The sequence below is a fragment of the Dioscorea cayenensis genome, chromosome 20, assembly GCF_009730915.1.
Source record: "Dioscorea cayenensis subsp. rotundata cultivar TDr96_F1 chromosome 20, TDr96_F1_v2_PseudoChromosome.rev07_lg8_w22 25.fasta, whole genome shotgun sequence".
Classification (NCBI taxonomy): domain Eukaryota; kingdom Viridiplantae; phylum Streptophyta; class Magnoliopsida; order Dioscoreales; family Dioscoreaceae; genus Dioscorea; species Dioscorea cayenensis.
In genome coordinates, this window is record NC_052490.1 from 7,048,324 (window position 1) to 7,061,342 (window position 13,019).

Genomic DNA, 13,019 nt, shown 5'->3' on the forward strand with positions numbered 1-13,019 from the left:
AATATTTGTTTTTAGGAACGTGTCCTATTTTCAGGTTTGAATCAAAACCCTAATCCTTTAATTTCTTTTTAGAATGTCTCATTTCTTTTAATCAAAACCCTTATCCTATTTTTTGTTTTAACAATGTCTGCTAATTTTTAATCAAAACCCTAGTTCGATGTTGCCTTCTTGGAATGCCTAATATTTTTCAATCAAAACTCTAACCCTATGTCTTCTTTTCAGAATGGCTCCTATTTTTAAATCAAAACTCTAATATTATGTGTTCTTTTATGAATATCTACTAATTTTTAATCAAAACAATTATCATATTATGGGAGATAAAGTCTCCTATATACCCTAACCAAAGGTGTACCCATTATCCTCTCGAATTATGGTAAGTCTATGCTAGGTGGGAATTTCTTCTTGTCACGTAGCAATACAAGGTATTATAGCTAGGGATTTGGCTTTATTAGCAATTAAGCAATCAATTACACAATTAGACTCAAATAGATATGAATAGAAATAAGAAATCAGTTAAAACATCAAAGATCCAACAACCAAAGTCAAGAAAATAAACCTTAGAGTTCAACTATGCCCAAGCATCTACAAATTACTCCTCCATTAATGGAGGGCAAGCATTAAAAATACAGAAAATTGAGGAAGATGATGAAAGCCAATTTACTTTTAATATCTAGGATGAGGAATTGCTGAAGAAGCTTCCATACATAGAGCCAAGATGAGCTTGACGGCTATGATCATCAATCTCCTTGAATGTAGATCTGAATTCCTCTACAAATTGCTCCTAAAAAGATGGACATTAGTCACTTTTCTTCCTCAATCTTACCTCCAAGAATCACCCCAAAAGGATAGAAGGATGGAATATAGTCTGCCCTAAAAATCCTCATAAGTTCTATTTATATTCGACTACTTACGGGCTACGTATGGCTGTAAGGGCTAGGTCATAAAGGATCTAGGGAAGATGGTCGTGAGCATTATAAGAATTCTTACACCCGTAAACCTCATCTGTAAGGCCTTCTATTTATGTTATGGTCTAACATACAACTGTGAAGGTTAGACCATAAACTTCACTGTTCTGCTTCTTGCGACCACCCTTAGGGCATGAACTCTGATCATAAGCTCCTTTGGATGGTCCTTACCGATATTTTTACGGTCTTAAGGTTATCTAAATTGGCTCTAAATTCTAATTACATGTATAAGCATGCTTGCAAGGTCCTCTGAATCTGTCTTACTACCGTAAGGTTGATCGTAAGCTACCCAGTAAGTCACCTAGTCTACTTTTGTCCTTAATACAATGATGTCGAGAGAGCTCCAAAATTCAACATTCTATGTCTAAAAATGCTTTCCTTTGCCTTTTCTCATCTTGAAATGCTACACTAATCCTGAGAATGCAAAACACACTTAATTTGTCATTGAATTCAACATTATGGTTATATATGCCAATTGAGTGTATAAATTAATATGAAATACATGAACATTGTACACATCAAAGACCATAATCCCATATTTTTCTTTTTAGGATTGTCCCTTATTTTTTTCTATTTTTTTAATCAAAACACTAATCCAATCTTTTATTGTTGTAATGCTTTCCTATTTTTTTCAATCAAAACACTAATCCTATGTTTTCCTTTCAAAAAAATGACTCATATTTTTTTAATCAAAAACACTAATCATATGTTTTTCATATAGTAATGTCTCCCATTTTTCCATTCAAACCTTAATCCTATGTTTTCTTATAGTAATATCTCTTGTTTCTCAATCAAAACCCTAATCTTGTGTTTTCTTAGAGTAATGTCTCCTACTTTTTCAATCAAAAGCGTCATCCTATGTTTATTTTTGTAATTCCTGCTATATTTGGATCAAATTTCTAATCATATATTTTTTTTTTTGGAATGTGATGTGGGATGTGGGATGTGTTGAAGACCTGGCCTGTGCTTTCATGAAAAAAAGTGGGATTTGAAACTAGCAGGGGCATTTTTGGTAATTGTTATGGTAGTGAAGTTTTACTTGTTTTATGGGTCCCACTTGATGGAAAATAGATCAACAAACACACTCAAGTAGCATACTAGAATTTGCCCAAATTCCATCGTCTTGGACTTGAAAACAACAATTTTGCCATTTATGGTAATAATGGATTTGATTATATGTTGGGCTAGAAATCTTGGATTTGTATGGCATTTTAGGCACTAGTTTTTTTATTTTGATAAGATCTTTATTTGTTTGTTGAAAATTTAAAAAAACTTGTCATTTTTCGCAAAGTTTTTGAATCTTCTCCTTTTTGGGTTTTCTCGTATCTTTCATTTGGTCTATTATTGTAAGCCTACGGGCTGGGGAGTATCAGTATTGTAATAGATATTTTTCCTTGACTAATAAACCTTACTCAAGTTTCTGCCCAAACCTGGTAATCTTTGATTAACAACATGGAAGATTTATACTCGGTATTCTTGAGCAGATCAACATTTTCAAGATTATCGCTACATTAGAATGTTTCCTATTTTTTTAATTAAAACACTAATCCTATTTTATATTAGTAATGTCACCTATTTTTCAATCAAAAATAATTATTTCTATATTTTTCTTTTTCGAATGTCTACTATTTATTAGTTTTTCAATCAAAAACACTAATCCTATGTTTTTATTTCCAGAATGTCTTCTATTTTTGAATAAAAATCTTAATCCTATGTTTTCTTTCCAGAATGTCTCCTATTTTTGAATCGAACAGTAATCCTATATTTTATTATTAGAATGGCTTCTATTTTTGAATGAAAACCCTAATCCTATGCTTTCATTTGCAAATGTCTGCTATTTTTTTAATGAAAACCCTAATCATATGTTTCTTTTCTAGATGTCCCCTATTTTTTGGTTTTTAATCAAAACACTAATGCTATGTTTTCTTATAGTAATGTCTCCTATTTTTTTCAATCAAAACTCTAATCTTATGTTTTCTTTCAGAATGTCTCATTTTTTTCAAATCAAACCCGAATCCAGTGTTTTTCTTTTTTTGTAATGCCTCCCATTTTTTTAATAAAAAAATCCTAATCCTATGTCAAAATGTCTAATATGTTTCAATTAGCACCCGAATACTATGTTTTCTTCTCTTAATGTCTCCTACTAGTTAATTTTGATTCAAAAATCTAATCCTTTCTTTTCTTTTTGCAATGTCTGCTATTTTGTTGGTTTTAATCAAAACCCTAACCTATGTTTTTCCTTTTTTGAATGTTTATGATTTTTGAATCAAAACCCTAATCCTTTGTTTTCTTATAGTAATGTGTACAATTTATAAAGTTTTTGAATCAAAACCCTAATTCTATGTTTTTCTTTTTCGAATGCCTCCTATTTTTTTGAATCAAAAACCCTTTCTCCTATGTTTTCTTTTTTTGAAAATGTATCGTATATTTAAATCAAAACCTGAATATTATGTTTTCTTATATTAATGTCTCTCATTTATCTGTTTTGAATCAAAACTCTAACCAATGTTTTCTTTTCCGAATTTCTCCTATTTTTTAATAAAAAACCTAATCCATTTTTTTGTATTTCTCGCAATGTCTAGTATTTTTTTGAATCAAAACCCTTATCCGATTGTTGTCTTTATGGAATGAGTCCTATTTTCTTTCGATTTTTCAATCAAAACCCTAATCCTTTGTTTTCTTTTTTTGGAATGATCTCAGTTTTTTTAATCAAAACGCTAATCCTATCTTTTTGTTTTTGGAATTTTCTTTCTATTTTTTTAATCAAAAACCCTAATCCTTGTTTTTCTTTGTGTATTGCCTATTATTTTTGAATAAAACACCTAAACCTATGTTTTTCCTTTCCCAAAATGTCTCCTATCTTTTCAATTAAAAACTGAATCCTATTTCTTCTTTTTCTTAATGTCTCATATTTATCAGTTTTAATTCAAAAAAATGTAATCCAACTCTTTTATTTTGGCAATATCTGCTATTTTTTTGAATGAAAAATAATAATCCTATGTCTTTCTTTTTCGTTATGTTTCCTATTTTTCAATCAAAACCCTAATCCAATGTTGTTTCGGAATGGCTCCTTTTTTATCAAAACCCTAATACTATGTTTACTTTGGGGAATGGTTGCTATTTTTTATTCAAAACCTTAATCCTATGTTTTCTTTTCGGAATGTCTACTATTTTTTAATCAAAACTCTAATCCTAGATTTTCTTATGGCAATTTGTGATATTTTTCAGTTTTGAATCAAAACCCTAATCATATGTTTTACTTTTGGAATGCCGAATCAAAACCCTAATCATGTGTTTATTATTACGGAATGGCTCCAGTCTTTTAATCAAAACTTGAATCCTATGTTTTCTTTTCACTGTGTCTCCTATTTATCAGTTTTGAATCAAAAACCTAATCCTATGTTTTCATTTCAAAATGTGTACTATTTTTTAGTTTTCGATCAAAACCCTAATACTTTGTTTTCTTTACAAAATGTCTCATTATTTGAATCAAAAAACCTACTCCTATATTTTGTTTTGGGAATCTCTCCTAATTTTTTATGAAAACTCTAATCTTATATTTTCTATTTAGAATGCCTCCTATTTTTGAATTAAAATCATAATCCTATGTTTTCTTTTCAGAATGCCTTCTATCTTTCAATAAAAAACTAGATCCTATATTTTGTTTTTTTAATGTTTAATATTTATCAATTTTGATTCAAAAACCTAATCCTTTTTTGGGAATGTCATCTATTTTTGAATTAAAACACTAATTCTAAGTTATTTTTCAATCAAAATCGTAATCCTATGTTTTCCTATAGGGATTCTCCTATTTTGAATCAAAAATAAAATCTTATTCTTTTTTGTCGCATTGTCTGCTATTTTTGAATCAAAACATTAATCCTATGTTGTTTTTTGAATGTCTATTATTTTAAATTAAATACCTAATCTATGATTTCCAATAGTAATGTGTCATAATTTTTTAGCTTTGATTCAAAACACTAATCCTATATTTTCTTTTTGAAATGCTTACTATATTTGAATGTCTGCTATTTTTAAGTCAGAACTATAATCCTATGCTTTCTTTTTGGAATATGTCCTATTTTTTAGTTTGAAATTGATAAGTGCTTGTGCGGTATGAATGCGAAGCGTTCATTCCTTATGTTGAGCATTACTTTTCTCGGGTTTTTTTACACCAATATGTGTTTTTTTATGTTACTTTTATGCGTGTAGGGTTGTGAGGCCGAGAATGAAGGAAAAGAAGTCAATGTGGATCACAATGCACCCGATTTTTGAGGAAATCTTGCTAAGGTTCAAACGCGAAGACATAGGTCGGATGTGAGATGCTAGAGTGTGTGCCAACCTCCTCGTATTTGAGTTTGGCACATCCATTTTGGAAGGGGCACAAAAGGCGGTCACACTCGAGCATTCCGACTTATGCACATAGAACAAGAGCTCCACCAACTTGCCTATCATTTAAGAAGCAAGTGATCCAAGACGTGAACGTGTGTCCGCTTATGCTACTCCGATGAAAGTATGGATTCGGGAAGCTATTCGATCAGTATACTATAGCGAAAGCATCGCAAACGACACGCTAACAAGTACTGATAGCAAAGACCGCTCACAGTCCCGATCGAGAAAAACATGAGTTCAGAGAATCCACGAGGCGTGGAAATTATCCACGCCCATGTGGAAATTCCCGGGACGGGCGTGAAGCATCCACGCCCTGTAGTCTCCCGATTCCAGACTCTATTTAAAGTCGAATCAGCCCCGATTTTAGTATTCTTTTTCTCCATCTTTTTCCCCAACTTGGGAGAGGGCTTCGGCTAGGGTTTTTTGAGCGGTATTGGCCAAGGTTTTTGGAGAGGTTCTCACGGCTCTAACATCGTCATTCCTTAGGAAGAAGGTTGGTAGGGGAGCTTCCGTCGAGGAGTATCCTATACTGGATGAATAATCTCTCCTATGACTAATCTATGACTAATCTCTCCTCCAGGACATGTATAGAGTTAGTCATAGTTGACCTTAGATTTGGAACTATGTAATTAAGGATTTCCATGACTCACCATCGCATTGATTAGGAAGCATAATAGAGGGTTCTTGCACTTGAAACAATTATCCTAGGCGGAGCATTATCCGGGTACCCCATCTTTATCGATTGCCTTACCCCTTTCTTTACTTTTGCTTTCTTACTTGTTGTTTTTATTGTTGAGAATTGAATCATTGTCACACTTATCATCATTGATCTTTCACATAGCTAAGAATCGAATTAAGTATTTTTATTCACTATTCCCTGTGGATTCGATACCCGCTCATCCGGGATTATTACTTCGACAAACCCGTGCACTTGCGGGATATATGTAAGGGAACCTTGTCAAGTTTTTGGCGTCGTTGCCAGGGAATAGGCTTTTAGAGATACTTTGCACTTTGTTTTCATAGCTATTTCACCATACATTCTATTTCCTATCTTCTTTTTCTAATATCATTCTGATTTCTTTTTCGTTCTTTTTGGGTGAAGCTCCAGGTTATGACCCGAGGAAATCCCTCAATATTGATTGAAGGAGATCCTGAGCTTGAACGTACACTTAGAAGAAAAGGGAAAGAACCTGTACAAGAACAGTCTAATCCAGCTTATTTGGAAGTAGAAGAATCTAAAAACATGGCAGAAAAAAATGAGCAACAGCGAACATTATCTGATTATACTAGACCTTTAGTGTTGGGGACACAATCAAGTATTGTGCATCCCCCGATTACAGCTCAGAACTTCGAGCTAAAGCCGGCATTCATCCACATGTTGCAGTAATCCGCATAATTCAATGGTTTGGCCGATGAGGATCCAAACAGTCACATAGAGAGCTTTCTCGAGGTGTGTGATATGCTAAAGATAAATGGGGTGACAGATGATACCGTCAAATTGAGAGCCTTCCCATTTTCCCTAAAAGGGAGAGCGAAGTAGTGGCTACACTCGTTAACTAGAACGTCAATCACAATGTGGGAGGAGATGGTGGAAGCTTTTTTAGCTCGTTATTTTCCTCCCAGAAAATCAGCAAAATTTAGGAACGATATCTCATCCTTTGTTTAGTTGGAATTGGAGTCTCTATTCGAGACCTGGGAAAGGTTCAAGGAGCTCCTAAGAAAGTGCCCGCAACACGGATTCCCGTAGTGGATGATTGTTCAAACCTTTTAAAATGGTTTGAACCCGAGTACAAGGCAACTCTTGGGTGCGGCAGCAGGAGGTACCTTAGGTAGCAAGACCCCCGATGAGGCCCGTCTGTTGATTGAATAAATGGGGTTAAATAGCTACCAATGGAATGTTAGGAAGAAGAAAAAGGTGGCCGGTGACTAATTGCACCGGGTGTGGTGGAGGACATGCTCCCTCTGATTGCCAGATCTCTATTGGTGATGTTTCTTCAGTGGAGAATGTTGATTTTGTAGGTAATGGCATGAGACCTCAAGGAAACCCATATAGAAATACCTACAATCCGGGTTGGAAGAATCATCCCAATTTCTCATGGAGTAATCAAGGTCCACAAAAGGCCATGGGGCCACCGGGTTTCCAACAACAACAACAAGCCCCTCAGGTGGAAAACAGAGTCTCAGGTTTGGAAACCCGAATGAGTGACCTAGAGAAGCACTTGACTAGATTTATACAATTTGTAAATACAAGGTTTGAATCAGTTGAGTCTACACTTCACAACCACATCGCCTCATTGCATAATCTTGAAAATCAAGTGGGGAAAATTACGAAGTCTCTCTCCGAAAAGCCACATGGAAGCTTGCCAAGTAATACAGAGACCAACCCTAGAGAGCATGTGAAGGCGATCACTTTGAGAATTGGTCGTGAGGTTGAAGGTAGGCTTCCTAGTGAGATGCCAAAAGAACACGCACCCGAGCCTATAGAGGTTGAAGAGGGAATAAGCAAAGAGAAAAAGGTGGTACCCCCATCTTTCAAGCCAAGAATCCCTTATTCCTCTAGATTGAAAAATGACCAAGGGGATGAACAATACAAGAAGTTCCTGAGTTTGTTCAAGCAACTCCACATTAATATTCCTTTTGTTGAGGTATTGGCCCAAATGCCTAAGTATGCGAAGTTCTTGAAAGACTTGCTCACTAACAAGAGGAAGTTGGAGGAAAGTGCTTCAATGATTTTATATGCTTCATGCTCGGCGGTATTGCAAAAGAACATGCCGAACAAGAAGAAAGACTCGGGAAGCTTCATCATTGAGAGTAATATTGGCAATCTAGGTGAAGAAATGGCATTGGCGGACTCAGGGGCAAGTATCAACGTCATCCCATACACCTTCTTTCAAAAGCTAGGCTTGGGCGAGCCTAAGCCTACTCGGATGACTTTGCAACTAGCGGACCGAACAGTGCGACATCCGAGAGGCATCATTGAAGGCGTGCTTGTCAAGGTGGACAAGTACATTTTTCCGGTTGACTTTGTAGTGCTAGATGTCGATGAGGATGCGGATGTACCCTTGATACTTGGGAGACCATTCTTGCGGACTTCCAAAGCATTGATTGACATGGACGGCGGAGAGCTCACATTGAAAGTTGGAGACGACAAGCTTACATACCGCCTTGCTGAAGCTATGCGGCATTCTCTTGATTTCGATGATACTTTATATTTTCTAGACACTACTGATGAGATTATTGACGAATACATGCAGGAAATGTTCAATCCGTATCCATATGAAGGTTTGTTCGACCAAGAGGGGGATTATGAAGAAGTAATGATGCTTGGTTCGACAGAAGAAGTACCATCTACCCCGAGGATCTTGAAGAAAGTGCTCCGGAAAATGAAGAGGGCTAGGAGACACCACCGAAAACACTCTAAGGCTGTTGGAGACGTACGTGAACCGAAGAAATTGGACGTATCATTGTTAGGTGGTCCGAAGCCCAAAAATACACCCTCTACTCTCAAGAGACTTTGCACATCATGCTTTCAAGCCATGGGTAAGAGGGAAACCTTCATCTATGAACACCCGTGAGGTAAGACAAGATACGTCAAGCTTAGTGACGTAAAACAAGCGCTTCTTGGGAAACAACCCAAGTGTTTACTGTTTTCTTATTTTTAGTTAGGTTGTTTGCATGAATAAATTGTTAAGTGTTGGTGTCTTGATTTTTATGATGCTTGTGCTACAATTTTATTGTGGGTTTTTAAAGTCATAGTGTGTTTTCAAGTGGAATTTTTGAAGTATGGTCGTTTGAGCTCTATTTCATGTTTTTCAATGGTAAAATTTGCATAATAGAGTAGGCTCTGAGTGTGTAAACATGTTCAGAAATTTTCTGCAGAACCTGCAGATTTTTCTAAGTCATCCAGAGAAAACACACGGGCGTGTGGAATTTTCGCACGCCCGTGGATCTGCACTGCGAGCTAAGCCAGAGAAGGCACAGGGGCGTGCGGCTACCCCTGTGAATGACCATGCGACTGTCACACGCTCGTGGGTAATTTCCGCACGGGCGTGTGAGTTCCTGTAGAGTTGAGCGGATTATCTCGAGAGCACGCAGGGGCGTGGGTAATTTCCACACGCCCGTGCGAAACTTTGCAGAGGAATTCTCCCCATCCCGAGAAAACACATGGGCGTGTGGCTACCCCTGTGAGTTGGGCATGTGAATGTCCACGCCCGTGCGAAAATTCCGCACGGGCGTGTAGAACACTTGGTATTCTTCTCGGATGTTCAGAGAAGCCACAGGGACGTGCGGCTGCCCTTTTGGGTCGGGCGCACGGGTGTGGGTATTTTCCGTGACGCCCGTGTGAGATCGTTCAAAGTCAGTGAGAGTTTTTCCCGAGAGTGCCCAGGGCGTGCACCTGCCCCCGTGAAGCTCTCCTATGGGGCGCACGGGCGTGGGTAATTACCGCACGCCCATGTGGATGCACAGAACATCAAAGGGTCGCGAGTTCTTTTTAAAGAAGATTAGTTTCTCTCCCTCTTCATGACCCCTATTCATTTGGAAACACTATCACATCATTCTCAAGATTTCATAGCGCTAATTTGGTAGAACTTCTGTATGGTTTTCCAGCCGGTTCTTCATTTTCTCATCCCATCTCGTCGGTAAGCCCTATTCATCATTTTCTTTGTCAATTCATGGTATCCATCGATTAATATGGTTAATAATGCTTCGTTTCTTCAATTAGAAAGATGATTGATGTTTAGAAAAAAGTTAGAAGTATTTTTAAGTTGTATTTTTGGATTTTTGAAGTGCGGCCGTGCGGTTTTCACGCCCCGTGGATCCCCACCGGCGTGCGGAAATTCCACACGACCGTGTGGATTTCTGCAGCATTATTTTATCAACTTGTTGGATCGATTTTGTTTCAAAATTTTGCGATTATGGCACCTCGATCGAAGAAGCAAGCTGATAAGAGACCACGTGAGTCATCCCCTGAGACGGAGGGCATGAGGTTTGCGATTCCAGAACATCAGGTTCGCTATGAGCGCTTGTCGAAACTCCGTTTCGGGCAGACTCGATTCCTGGACACGACTATACTGCGAGATCTACAACATCGAGATGAGCTCGTGGATGAGGTAGAGGATCTCGTTTCAGCAGGTGGTTGGTGGCAGTTATTGATGATTAGAGAGCCAGCCATCCGAGAGTTTGAACTGGAGGTGCTCTCCATTCGAGTTTGACAGATCGTACGTGAGCTTCAGCAGTTTAAACTCCATTCAGTTCAGAGTATTTGGACACCACCATAGCTTGAGCGTTACTCAGTTTTCAGTACTACTTGGCTTTTATGAGGAGGCATTCACAAATACGGAGGAGTACCCTCAGTTACCAACTGATTATCCTGGAACCTTGACCATACAGAGAGCTTACAGAGTACTATGTGGTTAGGGTCAGTATGAGCCGTGGGTGTCCAAGGCCACATGCCTTTCCCGACCTGCATACAGATATTTACATGCCATTATGAGTAGGTCGGTGAATGGCCGTGGTGATAGCACTGGTGTTCTGAGACGTGAGGAACTACTGTACTTGTACTTGATGGTGCAGCACGTACCGATTCACTTAGGGCACATCATGGCAGAGTACATCAGACATCAGGGACACTATGCTAGACTTTGAGCGATTTTCTCGGGTCCCTACATTACGAGATTAGTGCTGGGCATAGATCTCTTAGATTCGATTCGCGGGGCCGAGAAGACGAGTATACCTGCCCCCTTGAGTCTAGAGACGATGAGATTGATGGCTATGATCCGTAGTGTTCAGACAGGAGGTTTTGCTTTAGTGCTACCAGCTCCAGAGATAGCCGAGGATGAGGGTGATGAAGCCGGGGCATCTCAGCCCACTCCCGAGCCTCAACCAGCACCGATGGAGACTGAGGCATCTCCAGTGGCAGAGGAACCATCCCCCGTGCATATGTTTTCACCATCTCGAGCTTATGATCGCTTTGAGAGGCTCGAGAGCACTTTGGGGGTAGTACGGACTCAGGTAGCGGAGGCTCAAGCCAAGATTGCAGAGATTAGGGCTACGCAGGCCACTCAGTACACAGAGTTCATGGCACGTTTCGACGTATTACAGCAAATCTTAGAGCGAGACGTCACCTCATCATTAGTCCTGCGACCGAGGACTCCTCAAGTCCCCTCAGTTCCTCCAGCACCCCCATCCCCTACACCGGCACCGGTGGACCCACCATGTGCATCTTCACCAAAGCAGTAGCAGAAGCAGACCGAGCCCGAGGGCGACACTCGACATTTCACTTTTTAGTTCTTTTTTCTTTTTATGCATTTTTATTTTTAGACTTTGTTCACTCGTAAAGGATTCTCCTTCCGAGTTTATTTTTCATTTTGCATCTCGAGTTGTATTCATTGTCTATCTTTTTATATATACTCGAGATATTTTTGTTTTTTTATTGAGCTTCACCGAACCCCGCTCGTGTATGCGTCAAGGGATGTTCTTGTCTTCTTGGGAATTGAGACTTAGTCATGGGCACGGCCAAGGTGCTTAGGTACTTAGCCGTGTGAGCTTCACAACCCGTTGGAACACTACCCCCATGGAATTAGCTTCATCAAACACAACACTAGGAGTTAGGGGAGTATTGTTTTGATTTCTTCTCCCACATTTGCTTTTGAATGATATATATTTTGAGTGAGCATGCATGAGTACATTGGGGACAATGTACAACTTAAGTGTGTGGGGGACTTTCATAGTGCACACACTTTTTTCTATTGTTCTTGATTGATATATGCTCACATAGCCAATGGCTGTTCACCTTAGTTGTAAGAATTGTATTGTTGAGTTTAGGATAATTTCTAACATTGAATGTTTTCATGCTCTAGTTTTGCTTGAATGTCTAGGAATTTTTGCCCGATTTATACTTACACTACTCACTTATTAAACTCTTTTGGAAACTCAAGTTTGATGTTAAAGGTACTAGTTATAGTTATTTCTTGTGTTGAATTTCAAAGAAAAAAAAAGTTTAGTTTTATTGGTTATTTGTGCTTGTTGGGTGGAAAGAGCTACCACCTATGAAGTATGAAGCTACTCTCATAAGTCGGATACTAGCTATGCCCTAATGAGAGAAAGAGCTATCTCATAGGATGAGTGAAATCTACCACTCCGGTAGAAAGAGCTACCACCTCGTAAGTGTGAAAGCCATCTTAGCGGCCACTTTGGAGAGGGCTACCTTAGAGGATGTGTGAAGCTACTACCATCTTTGAAATTGTTGTCGCTTTTGTAGATAAATAAGTCCCTTGGTACTTAGGACTTTGAGGAGTATACTTTGGGTTGACTTGAGTGAGTTCACACACGTACACGATTTCGGGTTTTGTATCCCTTTTGATTCAAGTTTTTAGCTAGAGCATTGATTTTTCATATTTAGTGTTGAAATTTCCCTTACTTGTAGAATGCTCTCTTTGTATACTTTGGTGAACCTAAGGCCAAGCACTTTCAATATTTTCTTCATTGATGCACATAACGTTTTAATTTTTCCTTGAGGACAAGCAAAAGCTTAAGTGTGGGGGAGTTTGATAAGTGCTTGTGCGGTATGAATGGGAAGCGTTCATTCCTTAGGTTGAGCATTTTCTCGGGTTTTTACACTAATATGTGTGCTTTTATGTTACTTTTATGCAGGTAGGGTTG